The 16,799-nt window shown below is 37.5% G+C and overlaps 1 protein-coding gene across 3 annotated transcripts in view; it reads left to right on the top strand.

Annotated features, from left to right (window-relative positions):
- LOC129721297 (protein CBFA2T2) overlaps nucleotides 1-16,799 on the top strand; it is a 203,501-nt gene that overhangs the window by 48,787 nt on the left and 137,915 nt on the right. The gene's annotated exons all lie outside the window — the stretch shown is intronic.

The raw sequence follows: 16,799 nt of genomic DNA, 5'->3' as shown, positions 1-16,799 counted from the left end.
AAGAATCTATATATAACCGTGTAGAAGAAAGGGTAAAAGTATGCAAATCCATGCTGACAAAATAATTACCATGGTGACAAAGTAACTTTCTTTCCATAACAGTCGTTAGAGATGCAGAAGTGAACTCGGCCTCTGGAATTTCCAAAATTTTTACTAGTTGCTTTTTGTTTTGGTTGTGCTCTGTTTCCGTGTATTCTTTTACTATTCAACAACAATATTGGATATTGGCTGAGTTGTACCTAGTCGTTTCTCCGAAACTTTTTTTCTTGGATAATAATAAAACCATGGAAAAATATTTTCAATTTTATCCTTAAGATATCATGGCACACTGTTAAAACAAGCGTTTTTACTCCCGCCTCTGTGAGGAAGGAGGAGAATTTACGGCTATAAGCATAGCAGAATCATGCAGCAAAATTGAACTTTGACAGTTCAAAAAAAAAAAAAAAAAAACAACAACCTATTACACAATTTTAAAAATTATGCACAAACATGTCCTTCATCCGAAGTGTGAAACGAACGGGTAGCAAGCAGGAAATATGTTTACACGCACCAATATCCTAAACAAACATATTATCCCGAGTGACACACACACGCGCGTTCGTCTGTCTTATCGCTTCACCCGGATCGTTGAGTGCGAAAAGTACCACCATTCCCGAAAACATCCCGCCTTCCCCTCGCTGTGGCAATTGCCCGGTGAATGTAAACCGACAGTCGATTAATCTTGCGTTTCACCCCCCAGCAGTGTAATCCCGCCGCTACTGGCGAAACACAATCCAGAAGTCCCGGCAACCACCGCCGCACCAATCTACTGCCTCGTTGCTCTACGTACGTTAACAGAGTACACGCCACTCGCACCCGCACCCAAGTTAAAAGTTTCATTTCCAATTCCATCGATTCTCACCCGGCCCAAAATCTGGATCCTATCCCGGATCTGGGATGCTCCAGCAAACAACAAAAAGTTTACCAAACATTTTAATTGAGTTCAACAGTTGAAAAACTCCAGAGACTGGCCGCGATCAACGGAATCGTAACCCTTGCAAAGTGGTTGTGGGAGGGAGGTAGCGGGCGGTAATGCCGCCCCCTGGAACGACTGACTGCACTCTTGAAGAATGATGAAGTGCGTTGCCAGCGATAGGCCCTAGTCTTCGCAACGCAAAAGTTTGTTACCTCGTTAGCAAATCGCTCTTTCCATTACTTTTAACCGTAGGGAGTTTGGTTAGGTGGAAAGAATAACACCGCCGAACAAAAGTCGACGGCAACGCGCTCCCGACCATTCGTCCGTCCGTCCGTCTGTTCTTCTCTCTGTACCCGAACCGTTTAGGGATTGCCAATATTTACTTTTTTTGCGGCTGCCACAGTGAAAAAATATGACTGTACAGCAATAGTATCACTTGGGTAAACAACAATCGGGTCAGTCTTGGCAGCGAGGATGGGTGGTGCGATGCTGATAACTGCATGAAGTGGCGGAACGAGCGGCGGGAGTACAGAACATGGGAATCCAGAAGCAGTCAATTTAAAAACAATTAAATGTGTATAGCTTCGAGCGGCGATTGAGGGCGGTTTCCTTTTCCTATATCTGGCATTTTTTCGTCAGTTGCTCTGGTTTCTGTCCATTGATAGAAACGCGCTCAAGAGGGGCACACTCCAGCCGGTCCTTGCTCTCTTTCCCTTGCTCGAATACATACAAATCGCTGGTGTTTTGCCTTCGTATGGTCTACGGGTATGTGTTTTCGCGCATTCCGAGGATCACACGCACTTATAGTGGCTGCCAACGTTCCTACTTATGAACGAATTGAACGGAGATCTGTCTTTTTTCAGCCTCTAGCTACTCGCAATCCGGTGCCGGCCGTCCGGTCAAGTACTGATTTGTTCGGAATGTAGAATAGATTGATTTCTACGTGTGCTCTGGAATTCGTTAAAATTGCTTCCGTTATTGCGATGCAAGAGAAATGCTAATTGTATTGCTATTTGTGTAATGCTTATTTAAAGTGAATACATTGCGAAAAAGTCAGATTTTGTCTATCTTTTTCGGAGTATTTTTGAGCAAATTGACTATTGAGAAAACACACAATTTTTTGCTTTTTTTTTTTCTACACTGATTTTTAATGTACCTGTTTTCAAATAAAAATTTATAACTCTTCACTGGCATGTCGGGTGGAAAGGCATGTTTTTGCGGAGCGTGAAGACATTTCACAATTTGCAATAAATTTATTGTAAGAACCTCCCCCCGAAACAAAACTGCCCCGGTCAACCCAACACTAAAATCCGATCCTAATTGTAGCGTGAAGAAATTTTATCTTGAGTTTCTTTCACATCAAAACCTTGGGTCATCCAGAATGCCTGGATGAGTAGACACAGATCTCCCAGAGACCGCCACTAGCCTTTTTAGATTTTACTAAAGTCATTTTTACCCTATTTTTTAAAGAACTCGATGAAGTTTCGGATAGTTTTAAGCAGTGCTTATATTTATGTATACAAAAATACATAAACAACACAAACGTGATCTCCTCCTCGATCTTCATGGACTTTTGCCTAAACACATGTTTGAAAATAGCCTCTCTATTTTCCTATGAGTCAACGTAATGGAAACATTATTTCATCGATTCACCTATTGGACAGCAACAAAACCTCTGTCCCTTTTTATTACCTTTGTTATACTATTACCTTTGTTATACTATTACCTTTGTTATACTAAACAAAGGTTATAAAATCGGTCGAAAAACGCAAAATAGATCCATGATCCGGAGGGCCGAATCGTATATACCATTCGACTCAGCTCGACGAACTGAGCAATGTCTGTTCGTGTGTATGTGTGTGTGTATGTGGGTGTGAATGTATGTTGTCTGTATGTATGTGCCGCAAAATACTAACGCACCTTTCTTACAGAACACAATATCCGATTTTAATGATCTTATACGCAAACGAAAGCTACTGTGCTCCCCCAGAATGCTACCGAGTGGATTTTTGATTAGTGGCTTAGATTTTAAAATATTGATCAAAGAGTATTTTTATATTAGACATTTAACTTTATGGGTAAAATTAATGGCACGGAGGGCCATGTGTTGTATACCAATCGACTCAGATCGACGAACTGAACAATTTCTGTTTGTATGTGAATGTGTGCCTGTATGTATAGATGTGTAAATATGTTGTTTATATGTGTAGTATATCAAAATCGAACAAAAAAAAAATAACAAAAAAAACACCCTTTTTACAGTACGCATATTCCGATTTTGATGTTCGCATGCTCAAATGAAAGCCCCGGAGCTCTTTGAAAATCATACTGAGTGCGATTTTTTATTGGTTGCTTGAACTGTAGAGTTTTGACCAAAGTACATTTTAGACATGGGATATTTTACTTTCTGGATAATTTATCTCTCTCTCCATGCTTTTCCTTCTTCTCTATCCCTCTTTTTTCGTATCGCTATTTGTTTCTCAAAGGAAAGCAACAATCATCGACAACTTTGCATAATTTTTACACTTTCCGTAGTGCGTCTTAACTGGTGTAAATAAATTAATTTTAGAGCCAATTGCAATGCTTACTCAGCTTCTTTTCTTGCTTGCGAAGCTTCCGTCCACACTTTCTTTAAAATATATAATCAATTGTACGTTGAACCTAAATTTGCGAAAAATAAGAAGCTTTTACAGCTTTCGGGGAGCTTTGAAGCAAAACCGGATCCCACAGTGTGCAAATGTAACACAATTAGCGATACAGATATTGCAGATGCAGAAAACATAAAAAAATGGGATGTTTTACTTTCTGGATAATTTCTCTCTCTCACTGCTCTTCCTTCTTCTCTATCCCTCTTTTTTCGTATCGCTATTTATTTCTCAAAGGAAATCAACAATAATAAACAACTTTTCATAATCTTTACACTCTTCGTAGTGCGTCTTAACTGGTGTAAATAAATTACCCTTTAGCTTTTTCTTGTAAATTTGAACCAGATTTTATAGAAAACTGCAATGCTTACTTAGCTCCTTTTATTCCGAAGCTTCCGTCCTCACTTCTTATAAAATATATACTAAATTGTACGTTGAACCTAAATTTGCAAAGAGTAAGAAACATTTACAGCTTTCGGGAGCCAAGCATTGTAGCAAAATCTGATCCCACAGTGTGCACATGTAACACAATTAGCGATGCAGATATTTTGAAAAGCTTCACCAAAGATGTATAGATCTATTTACGTACGAATGTGTTAGTGCCACCCGTTGAGAAAAATACAAATAAATCGCTGTTTTGTTTGCAATGCTACGTTTTGAACTGCTGGAAAATTTTTCAGTTGAATACTTATTTTATGTTTTAAATTTGTGACCAGGAATCTAAAGTAGCTGGTGAACGTAATCGGCAAGATTAGGAAAAAGTGTTGAATCAACCCTACATGGTTATACACGTTTACTAGTGTGCGCAGGTGAAAAGTAACTTTTCTCTTTGAATGATACAATATGCTCATGTAAGATTATAATATTTCTTTCTAATTTAAGACTAAGTGCAAACTCTATCCATGTTATTCCACTTCTCGTTATCGCAGCAAGATTTAAAAAGTCTTTATTTCGGATTTTTTCACACAGCATAGGCCTTCGAAAACAATAATGTTCTCGTCTACACTCTGAAAATCCAAAATTCTCAAAGATCGTGGAGAACCTTCATTTTCAGATAATGCATTTGAGATAGAATTAAATTGACAACTTTCATCAATAGCTATATTTTTTCCCTGTATAATTCTAAACTATATTTCGAGAGCAGGTTTGTAGAAGTTTGCTTCGATTCGTAAAAAAAACTTGATGCTGATTCATAAATCTAGGTCCAGCGATTTCTGAAAACAAAGCGAATAAGTTGAACCGCATTAAACTAACATACATGTTTGCTGTTCTAGTGTGAAATCAGCATCATTGTTATCTATTACTGTTTACCAACGTTCGATTATCTAGAAAAAAAAAGTTCAATTACTTCTAGCCAGCATTTAAAAATTGGTTTGTGATCGAAAAAATAAGACTCATGTACTCCAGTGATAACATTCATATTATTTGCAAAAAACACGTCGAGCTTTAACTCAATGATCGTCTTTGGTTAACTCTCTGAAAACTATCTTTTAAATTCATTTCATTCATTATTGAAATTGGACTTATGATGGTATACGATTTGTCTGGCCAAATATGTATAAAGTAATAGTTAGTATAACAAAAGTTTCTGCACCACTATGTGTATTATTTCAGTTTTTTTTCCTTTGATATGTTGGCATTATACTTTAGATAATGGATATGTTTTCGAAATCGTAGAATCAGTCCAGAAACGCTGTCTATTTTGGCATTCAAAATACGTAAAAAAAAATTTCGGCCATTTATTATTTCAATGAAACTTTGAACACGTATTTGATTGACCAAAGAGAATATTTTCCGCGAATGGGTTAGTTTTTCAGACTCAAGAGTAACTTTCTAAAAGAACGTAAGCCTAAATTTTCTTCTAAGCATTGTAGCTCAAAACTCCTTTGAACTGTGGGGAACTAAAAATGCTGTACGAAAAATATAAACCGCGAAGAAAATTTTCTACCGTGGTAAATTATAAACAAATACTTAAGACAAAGGAAAAAAAACAATATTTTACAATTTTTATGCTGAAGGAAAGCTGCTTGAAACTGTCGGAAGACTACTCATAACTTCAAAGTTTGTGCTTTTTTGACGGTATGTCATGATATTGAGTGACGCTCTCGAGTAAATCTGTTTCCAATTTTTATTGAATTTGAGTGAGTTTTCAAGCTCTTATTGCCATTTGAAATTTGTGTTTGTGTTTGAAGTTTGTGCTTTTTTGACGGTATGTCATGATATTTAGTGACGCTCTCGAGTAAATCTGTTTCCAATTTTTATTGAATTTGAGTGAGTTTTCAAGCTCTTATTGCCATTTGAAATTTAGGTCAATAGTCATTTTAAACAGACATATCTTCAAAAATATTTCATCGAATTTTATGAAATTTTCACAGCAGATGCATTCTTAGTTGAAGTTTATGAAGGAATTCATCTCATATATTTCTGCTAATTCAAGCTGGTTTTTGGAAATTAAAGGTGAACGTTTTAAAGAATAAAGTATTCTTAGTGTAGTGAGTGATTTTGTTTAGTGATTAAAATAAAAAGTGGTTCGCTAGTGATGAAAGAAACTTTGGTTGGCTGCTGAACGAGTCCCGTTGTAGCCGTATAGAAAGAAACGCGGATTTAGTTTTCTGAGGTAGATTATTGAATTAATTAAGTTTTCGATTACAGATGCCCGACTATAATATCAAATTTAGATGCTTTTAAGTGATTTTTTGAGGATTCTACTCTATGAGAAATCTAAATTGAACTAAGAAGAATCCATTCGATGGATTAGTAGATTGGTTTAGTTAGAAATTATGCGTTTTTTCCTGCTTTCAATTGTGTTTTCATGTTGCTTGAGATGAATATATGGGCGGAAATGAATAATGGAGCAGTTCCTTTATAAGGCAACTTTATTCTTATTTTCGTTACTTTATATCGAGTTACGTTAAATCGAAGCAAAAACCTATTTTCCATTACGAATCAGTATTTTTAAACCTTTCTTATACCCATTTAGAGAAAATTTGAGTAAGCAAAAAAAATATTTTTAATTGATGCAAGGTTGTTACTGAAGGAATTAATTGGTTTCAAAACATACTACACACATTTTTTGAAGCAATTTAATCTCCAAAAACTCTTGCTGTATCATTTATTTTCAATTTCAATGCATCTTAAAAAGTTACGTTATATCGAAGTTGCCTTAAATCGAGGTTGTCTTATATCGAGGGTTGACTATATTTAAAACAATTTGTTGAAAAATTATGTTCTGGCGTACTGAAAAATCTGAAAAAAATCATAAGCATTTTTGATTTTTTTTTTGATAGAATGATAGAATGATAAGAAAGTGATAGAATAAAAAAGTGAAGTGAAATAAAAGTGTAGTGTAAAAGTTATATTTTGCTCAAAAGATATGAGCTATAAGTCTACCTACACACTTAACTAAAAACAATACAAAATTTAATTAGAGGATAACCGTTTAGAACGCACTATCGGATTACCTATGCTATTACTTTTAGTCATTATGGTGCACTTTTTGGTATGAGAACTGAAGAAAGCTGGGTTTAGGGGTGCTCGAAAATGTGTTGCGGCACAAATTTTGAAAGCCCATATCTTTTGAACAAATAATAACACCAACGCGAAATTTTCAGGAAAGTTTCGGAATTTTGTCAAAAAAAAACTTATGTATTTTTATATTTTTCAGAACCATCTATTATCTTCAGAATACAAATATTTTGAAAAATGTTTGAATTAGAATTTTTATAAAAAAATAATCTACCATAAAAAAATATTTTTCATTTCTCCATCCTGAACCTTTTTTTAAAGTTTCGTATTAACGTCAAGTTTCTTAAAAATTAAAAAAATTCAACTCTTTTTTTTAAAATGAAATTTAATGTTTATTTTTAATTTTTTTTGGTCAAAAAAATTTTTTTTGTACAGTGTATATTTTTTTATGATGCATTTTTAATTCCCTACAACTCATTCTCAGACATTTTTTCTATACAACCAACGTTTTCTGGGCTACAATGCTTCGAATAAAACCTATGCCAAAAGGCATACGCCCTTTTAGAATGTAACTCATGGGTGTAAAAAATTTCTCCATCTGTGAAAAATGCTCAGTGTGCTAAGCCAAATACGTGTGCAAAGTTTCATTCAAATCAAAAATGGGCGATTAAATTTTCGCGTATTTCCAGGTCATTTGAATTGATTTTGCTCAATAACAATTTGAAAACTTATTCAAATTCAACAAAAATTAGAAACTCAACTTCCCGAGTGAAACTTTTGAATTTTTTAATACTTATTTGAAAAAATTAGGCATCGCGATTTTTACTGATCTGTTTCACGAATCCTGACTCATGGCCTGATTAACAAAGATTCTCTAATTCACTTGGTTACTGACTGCCGCTCTCTAATCCCTAGGACACCTTGTACTCCCCGCCAGAACTCGCATCACCTGGTCTACCCATCTTACCCGCTGCGCTATTGGTCGTCTTCTTCCTACCGGATTCAAGGCAAACACCATATTCGCAGGGAATTCAATGGACCCGACAGTCCACTCGAAAACGGACATAGCACTGCATCCCATCCACCGTAGCCTTTATCAGTCTAATCAGTTTTCCCGGAAAGCCGTTTTGGGGGTTCTGTATTCACGGTATTTCTGGGGGATCTGCCGTATGGTCCGTCGTAGACCGTCCTTTCACGAAGCCGGCCTGATGACCTCTCACATATCTATTGGCTAGTGGTGAGAGTCGGCGGAAAATGAGTTGGGAAAGCACTTTGTAGGCGGCATTCAGGATGGTGATCGCATGATAGTTCCCACAGTTCAATTTGTCACCTTTCTTACAGATAAGGCAGATAACCCCATCCTTCCACTTCTCCGGTAGCTGTTCTGTATCCTTGCAATCAGTCGGTGCGAACAGATGACCAGCTCATCTGATCGGTCCCATTTTTATAAGCTCCGATTCAAGGCCACCCTTTCTACCCGTTTTATTGTTTTTCAGCTTCTTGATGGAATCTCTAACTTCGCCAATCGTTGGGCCTGGTACGTATTCTACGTTTGTCGCACCAACGGGATCGCTTACTCCGCCGCCATGGTCCTCTGCCTGGGCGCCATTCGGGTGCTCGTCAAAGTGCTGCCTTCAACTTTCGGTCACCTCACGATCGCCCGTCAGAATACTATCATCTTTACCCCGGATATTTGGGCTCGCGGCACAAATCCTCTGCGGGATGCGTTGAGATTCTGGTAGAACCTTCGCGTATCCGGAGAACGATGCAGCGATCCAGCTCTACATACTCCTCCTTTTCCAGGCGGTGCTTTTTCTTCCGGTAGATTTGGGTTCGCTGCATCTTCTTCTATCTGCGAGTGGCACTGCGCATCTTAGCCGCCCGCACTGCGTTCTCCTCATCCTTCACCTTTGTACATTCGTCGTCGAACCACGTGTTTCGTTGGGTTCGTCTCACATGCCTAATGACGTTCTCCGCTACGCTGTTGATGGCTGTTTTGAAGGTGTTGCAACAGTCCTCGAGAGGAGCTTTCTCAAGCTGGTCTGCTTCAGGCAGTGCAGCTTCGAGCGAATGCGCGTAGTTTTCGACAATGTTAGGCTGCTTCAGTCGCGCGAGATCTAACCAGGGCGGGCGTCTGTACCGAATGTTGTTAACAACGGAGAGTTTTGGGCGCATCCTAAAGTTTTGGGCGTTGAAATCCCCGATAGATGGCATCACCATTCCGGAACGTACGTACCATTGAGCCATTTCAGCAGACCTCCTGCAATGCTACGACGTCGAACCTGCGGGATTTCAATACTTCAGAAAGCACTCGTGTGCTCCATTGGAAATTGAGAGATCGGCAGGAACACGTCCCTAATTTGCAATCGTTAATTCGTTTTCGTCGCGTGGGTCTATGCCGATTGTTCCAGTCCGAATTTCTTTGTTTCTTGTTCATTACTTGTAAGTGTTTCAGAGCGGTGGAATGTAAGGCCTGCCCACCAACCCTCTGTTTCGCCGAAGGACCATCGTGCACAACACTGTTTAGAGTCATGCGTTGGCACGAGGACGGTAATCGGCCGCTATTAACCTGGAGTACAGACGCCGTTTTGAGCCGTTTATAACATGGAGGACAGTCCTCCTACTCTGGAAGATTGAAAATTAATGAATTTTCTTGATTTGTTTCTCAGATGTTTAGAGTAAGGAGAAGTGTTCGGGTATTTTGACTATTGATTAAGGTATATTTGAAGATGTATTGATATAGTAAGTATTACACGGTTAGCAGCGTTTTTCTCGAAACCATGTTTTTTCTCAGTATCTGCTGAACCGACTTGGCTGAAATTTTGTTCTAGCATGTAAAATTATCTAACTTGTTACATAGCCGTTTTTTAATATCTGAATTTTACAATTTTTCTTCAAGATTTATTCAAAAAATTAGGTGAGCATTGAGCTTACCTTACCATCACTTTTTGAAATCGAGCTTCGAATAGTTCAACGGCTGACGCGCCATCAAATCAAATCAACGCAACATGATAAGGCTGTGGTATCCCTTTCCGACCGAGCCCACACAATTGTGTAGGTAAAAAATTACTGATAACAAAACCTAAATCGAAGCAAGTCCTATATAAAAACACTTGCTTGCTCCTTTTTTTTATTTTTCGTAGCAGCTGCGATGTTGACACTAGCGGTGTGAAAAATAAAACAACGAATAGGACGTTCAAAAAGCGTGAGAGAAGGTTTTGTTTAAGTCACCTTAAATAGGCCCGGTCGGAAAGGGGTATGCGTAGATTGTCTTCGGCAAAGTTGTAGACAGTATTTTTTTCTTTTCTCAAAAAATATACACTGTAAGAGGATAAAATAGAAAAAAAATCGAAAATATTAATATAAATTATATATCTGAAAAACACACTACTTTAAAATCTGAATCTGAATCTGGTAACCATATCTTCCGAATAACATATTTTTGAAAGGAAACTTTTAACTATCCGTCATTTATGTAACCTATAAATTTGGTCGTAAAAGCCAATTCTACATTTTCTACGCATTAATGGAGAATAATAATCGTCTCATCCTGTCTTCAACTGCAAAGACTTCGAATTTTTTACCCCATAAGTACTCGGCAGAGTACCCTTGTACCCATCAAAATGAAATTTTTGACCGATTTTCGATCTTGGCCTGTCAAAAGATTGGAAAATTGTGCCGTGTCAAATAAATGTTGTGTGAACAAAAAAAAAAAGATTGGTAAATCTGTCTACTTTTAGAATCCGGGACTGACATGAACCTATGACCACATCTGGTTCCTGTGAATCCGGCTCTTTGGGAGCATGTTCCAGTGAGACAAATTAGTAAAATTGTCAATTAAACCGAACAACATTGGTATCAAAACTCATGAAATCACTCCAGGAGTTGATTTTCATTCATTTTGAGTCCATCTGCTAAGTTGTCCGAAATTGCCCGGAGCAGATTCCCGATCTTTAACATGGTCCCGAAGATCCGGATTTACGGGAACTTTAAAGGGACCAAGAGCTTTTTAGGTTTCGTATACTAAAAGCACAGTGCAGCAAAAATTGACTTTTTTTCTGCCTTGGCTTCTATATATAATTTTTTTGTGTATTTTTATGCAAAACTAAATTTCCCCGAGTTTGAACATATTTCAACTTAAGGGGCAACAATGGCGCCATTTTGAATTTTTGAGAAACCGGTCAATTTTGTGGTTTTTTCGACGCCATTTTGTTTTGAGGCCAAATATCAAAATTCGTTTTAGTATATTTCACAAAGCAAATAATATCGAAATTTCTGAGTATCAATGGTAATTCGCTAGTATCTTAAAGTGGTAGTCAAATTATATCTTGTTTTGAGTAAAAAAGTCTCAGAAATCGAATGGTAGGTGTCTGATCAACGTAAAAAGTCAGCAGATAAACCTATTTTAGTATTGTGGGGGAATTGGGGCAAAATCGACATTTTGCTGACATTTTACGTTGATCAGACACCTACCATTCGATTTCTGAGACTTTTTTACTCAAAACAAGATATAATTTGACTACCACTTTAAGATATTAGCGAATCACCATTAATGCTCAGAAATAATCGAAATTATTTTGCTTTGCGAAATATACTAAAACTATGCCAAACCCGGTTTCGTAGAGTCACCGTTTTGAGCTCAGTTTTTGTCCGATTCAAGATCTGTTTTTCCCAAAAGATGGGTAAAAAGATGCTAAGATGTGGACAAACTCTTAGAATTTTGATATTTGGCCTCAAAACAAAATGGCGTCCAAAAAACCACAAAAACTACCGGTCTCTCAAAAATTCAAAATGGCGCCATTGTTGCTCCTTAATTTAAAATATGTTCAAACTCCGGGAAATTTTTTTTCGCATCAAACTTCATCAAAAAATCATACATAGAAGCCAAGGCAAAAAAATTGTTGCACTGTGAAGTAGCCAAATTTTTCAATCTTCGGATCTAGATCGAAAATCGGTCAAGAATTGAAGAAGTAAGAAGCAATTCATTTTTATGGGTACTTACGAGTACTTAGGTGTGTGAAAATTGTCAAGTACATAACGGTTAAGTTCGGCAAATGTTAACTACAGCTAAGTTTTTTAATGATATTCCCCATAAATATTTATTTATTTTCATCAACCAAACAAAAATACAAAAAATAATCAATGTTGTGTGCTTAGCTCCAGGGACATAAAATTCTATTTCATTTTCTAGCGGAACATTGTAAAGTCAGTGATATTCTTAATAAATGAAGCCATTGCATACCCTCACCGTTCTCCTAATGTTTAAATGTCACTCAACATGCAGCGAGATTCATATGATGGAAGATATTTTGAGGCCTAACCTAGCTTACGAGGAGCATATAAAAGAAACTGCTTTTGTACTCTATTCATGTATTCAAAACTTGCAGATTTTTGAGGATGCAGAAAAAGCCGTTTACATATAAAATAAAATAAAGTTGTAACTTGTCTGGGATTTGATTTCTTTCCATTGATTTTCAGTACTTGTAGGCCAATTCAAGCAGATTTGTGGATGTTGAGAAGTCGCGTTGTTTGTCTGATATTTAATTATTGATTTGAAGGTTTATCTTTTCGTAATCCGTCGAGGTACGATGCTGGTCTAATAAACCAGTCGCGTATGTTCGAATCCCCCGCAACTGTCCTTTATACCAAAACAGTTCGATGCGAGAGATAATATCGATTCCACAATAATTATGCTTGTCGAATTTTTGCGTGAATTCGAAAATAGGCGTAATAAATAGGCAACAAAATTAACTTTGCCATTTTCTCGAAAGGACTTCAATTCCCAGTGTTCCATCGCACGATTCTTCATTAAAATTGAAAATTCAAATATTTCCTTAGCGAGAACTCACATTAAAATGGTTAGGTAAATTTTTGGGATGTGCTAGACTTTTAAAACCGACATAACAAAAGCAAAAAAAAATCTCATCAAAATAATGTTATTGTATAAATCGAACAGGTTCTTGTTTCAACTTCCTACGCCCTTCCACTTTTTATTCTTACTTGTTTCAAATTAAACCTAAATGTACTTCCGAAACACCAATAAAAAGCCTTTTTCGTGCACCACTCGCCATATTTTAACGGCAAAATATAATCAGATCCGCTGGCAGCTTTACAAGCCAATACCGTCTGGTAAATCCTCAAACGGGAAACACATTCCACCTCAGTTCGCGAATGGCCAATCGAACACGCACCCGGAGCGGGCGGCATTCGCTGGCTCCGAGTTAATTGAAATTTTAAATTAAAACTTATCAATTCCAATAAATTGTACAGCCTGAGCGCCTAAGCAGACATAAATTGCAACTGTCTTGCTACGGCAGGCCAGAACCGTGAGCCCAGGCACCATAAGCTGCGGCAGCCGTGGAAAATTGGTTCTATTTGAATAAAAAAAAAAACAGAAACTACCGACGACGGTGGCATCGGTCTGCATCCGGTGTGTTTTTCCCGATAGGCTTCGGCTGGAAAATAGCGGAATTCTCCAGCGGGGGATGCCAAGCCGCGGTTGGTTACGGGCGGCGAACGGGGCTTAAATAAATAAAAACTCAAACTAATGTCGAACAGTTGCTGCCAACCAGCCGCTAGCATTTCAACTGTGCCTGGAAACGGAAAACACTGCCAGACATTTGCGACTTATACTGCCGCTGGCATTACCACCGGTGGAAACGGAGGGCAGAGCCCACTCCGAGGACTGGTACAAAACAGTGGAAAAATTTGCAGTGTTTAACGGAATAGAAGTATTAGCGATTTCGACTGAAGCAATACTAAGCTATGTCTTGAAAAAAGTATTTATACTTACAAGGTTTGATTACAAACACCGTAACCAAACCAAATCCGACACTGTTGTTGAACCGTAGGAAAATGCCACTTTTTCCCAAAACCGTCCTTCACAAAAGCTTGTTTGGAGCGCACACCAACTGTTCCAGCTTTCGCCCGGTTTTGCGAGGACTTAACGTTAGCTGCCTGGCTATATACCCACACACACACTTGTATTGGTTTTAAAATTTTCCGAATTTGGTCCTCGTCTATATCCGTGTGCTGTTTTTTTTTATTTCATTCTATTCTCAAGAAAAACAGACGATTGAAAACACGTGCCCCCTCGGGCTGTCGCATAAGGGAAAACTTCCGTTTTCCTAGCTTAGAATCGCGTGGAGATGCCAGCGTGCGAAAATTTTTCGTTTTCCTTTTGAAGCAAACGCTTCCCTCACAGCTGTCGGCATAAATTAAGTCGAATTCGAGCGGTGTAATTTTCGTCCTTGAGATTAACGATATTTTTCACAATCACTAATGCAGGGGGGCTGCGACTGACCTCGCGAAAAACCGATCAATCGGTCACGAGCGGGAGTCGTCTAACAAAGAAAATAGCAAAAACGTCGGTCGGCCACTCAAAAACACCTGTTCAAAGTCGAAATTCTTCAATTGGGTCTTCGCCAGCAGAAAAGGGAAGCACACACGCAAGCCAGCCAACCTTTGCCAGCTGAAACTATATGTTGGCATCTGCTTGAGAAAGTGCAATGCAATGTGTGTTGTACCTAGCCTACATCTTGGAACTGACGGGGAACGGAAGATGTGCTTCGCACTTGCTGCCTAGCGTCTACACGGTCCATGCATGCGCGGAGGGTACACTTAAGGAAACAGTCTACAGCCGACCCACAGAGAGCGGTGTTGGATCAGTTGGGGTACACAACAATTGTGCTAGCAAAGGCAGAAATAATTGTGGCTATTAGTTTGCGCTTGTGAGTCACACATTTCGAACATTTCCTCCAGCCAGTGACGAAACCTGTACCTAACCGTCTCGTTTGTGGTAAGGAAACGATAACGAGACGATCGTTAGACCAAAGTTACACTAACTGCTGGGAGTGACTCGATGACGGATGGCAGCGGTTTGGGATTATGAATAAGTTAGAACCATAATTTCATAATCGATGCTGTATATCGGATATTGGATTACGAGTTGCACACAGTAAATCTTACATGCAGATTTACGCATTTGGTATAGCTATCGTTAACATAGGCTGTCCACATCATAACTAGTTAAAGCTCGTATTGTAATAAATGATTAGGGGTATTTATGTAGCGCTTGTATACAAATGCCCAGCCGTAAACTGTACATCTTCCAATTGCATCTTGAGTTTTATGAATTTTTTTCATAGACAACCATTTTCTGCTTCCCTTTTAAAACCAGTTTATAAAGTTTTTTACCAACAATTTGTATAGCATATACCTATACAAGCCCTATTACCACGCTTACTCTTGGTCTGTTTTTATTTCATGTTCATTACATATGAATCTCGTGTACTTAATGATACATGATTACTAATTTTTTATCATCTTTTTCATTTCATTTATAAAATCAAAATTTCTATTTGCTATAATATATATATATATATATATATATATATATATATATATATATATATATATATATATATATATATATATATATATATGTATATATATATATATATATATATATATATATATATATATATATATATACATATATACATATATACATATATACATATATATATATATATATATATATATATATATATATATATATATATATATATATATATATATATATATATATATATATTATCTAAAAGTTTTGAAGGCTTATCACTGTATCATACTTTAGAAGAAAAGCAGTTCAGTTAATAAGTTTTTCAAGTGCGTACATTTTGAATAAACTGATTTAAAAGTTCATACGAAAACGACCGATTTGTTCTTCATTTAGCCTGAACATTCTAATCATATACAGGGTGAGGAACAATCATCCGTGTTTTTTGTTTCAGTGTATAGCTAAGATTTGAGAGATGTTGAAATGAGCTTACCTATGCAATTATTACGCTTCGTTATATGTGAACAAAACCACGAAATCTCCTTTGAAACAGTGTGCATTAAGTGTCATAATGAAGTCAAGTCCATTACGCAGTGCGGTGATCAAGTTGTATAAACAAGGAAAGCGTCCAGTAAATATCGGTAGTATGTTAAAAATACCCATACAAACCATTAGAGACGCTATAAAACGATATAATGAGCTGTGAAATTCAGAGGTCCGTTCAGGAAGAGGCAGAAAAAGAACCGCTAGGACCCCTGAGAACCGGATAATTATTCGTCACCGGATTAACCGTAATTCCAGAAGGTCAATTCGAAAAATGGTAAAATCATTAAAAATTGACCCGAAATCTGTACGAAATATTCTTTACAAGGATTTTGGATTACGTTCTTATTAATTTTCAAAAAATCATTACCCAAATGACAGGATGAAAGCAAATCGGTACCGAAAATCGAAGATTCTGTTGAAAGAATTTATCGATGGACGCCATCGCACAATTTTATTCACCAATGAGAAATTTTCACTGTGGAGCAATTTCATAACAACCAAAATGACCGTCAGCTTTTGCCTAAAGGCTCTTCTAAGCGTATGAACGTAGCGCGATCACATCATCCAGTTTCGGTGATGATTTGGGCGGGAATTACGGCTACCGGTAAATCCCCCTTATTATTCAATAAAAAGAGTGTTAAAATCAATCAATTTGTTTACCAAAAACTTTTAACCACAGTGGCACCTTGGGCACATGTTCATTTCGGTAGAAATAAATGGATAGAGCTGCATATCACCGCGGGTCGAAGTTTGGCGATCGTCGAGGGCGCACAACACAAGTGTGACCACTGACAGTACTCAACAGTCCCGGACCAGCAGAGGGTCGAACCAGGGACAGTCGACTCCT

This window comes from Wyeomyia smithii, chromosome 2, assembly GCF_029784165.1.
Source record: "Wyeomyia smithii strain HCP4-BCI-WySm-NY-G18 chromosome 2, ASM2978416v1, whole genome shotgun sequence".
Lineage (NCBI taxonomy): Eukaryota > Metazoa > Arthropoda > Insecta > Diptera > Culicidae > Wyeomyia > Wyeomyia smithii.
The sequence above is the reverse complement of the archived record's forward strand: the minus strand, read 5'-3'. Positions and strand labels throughout refer to the sequence as shown.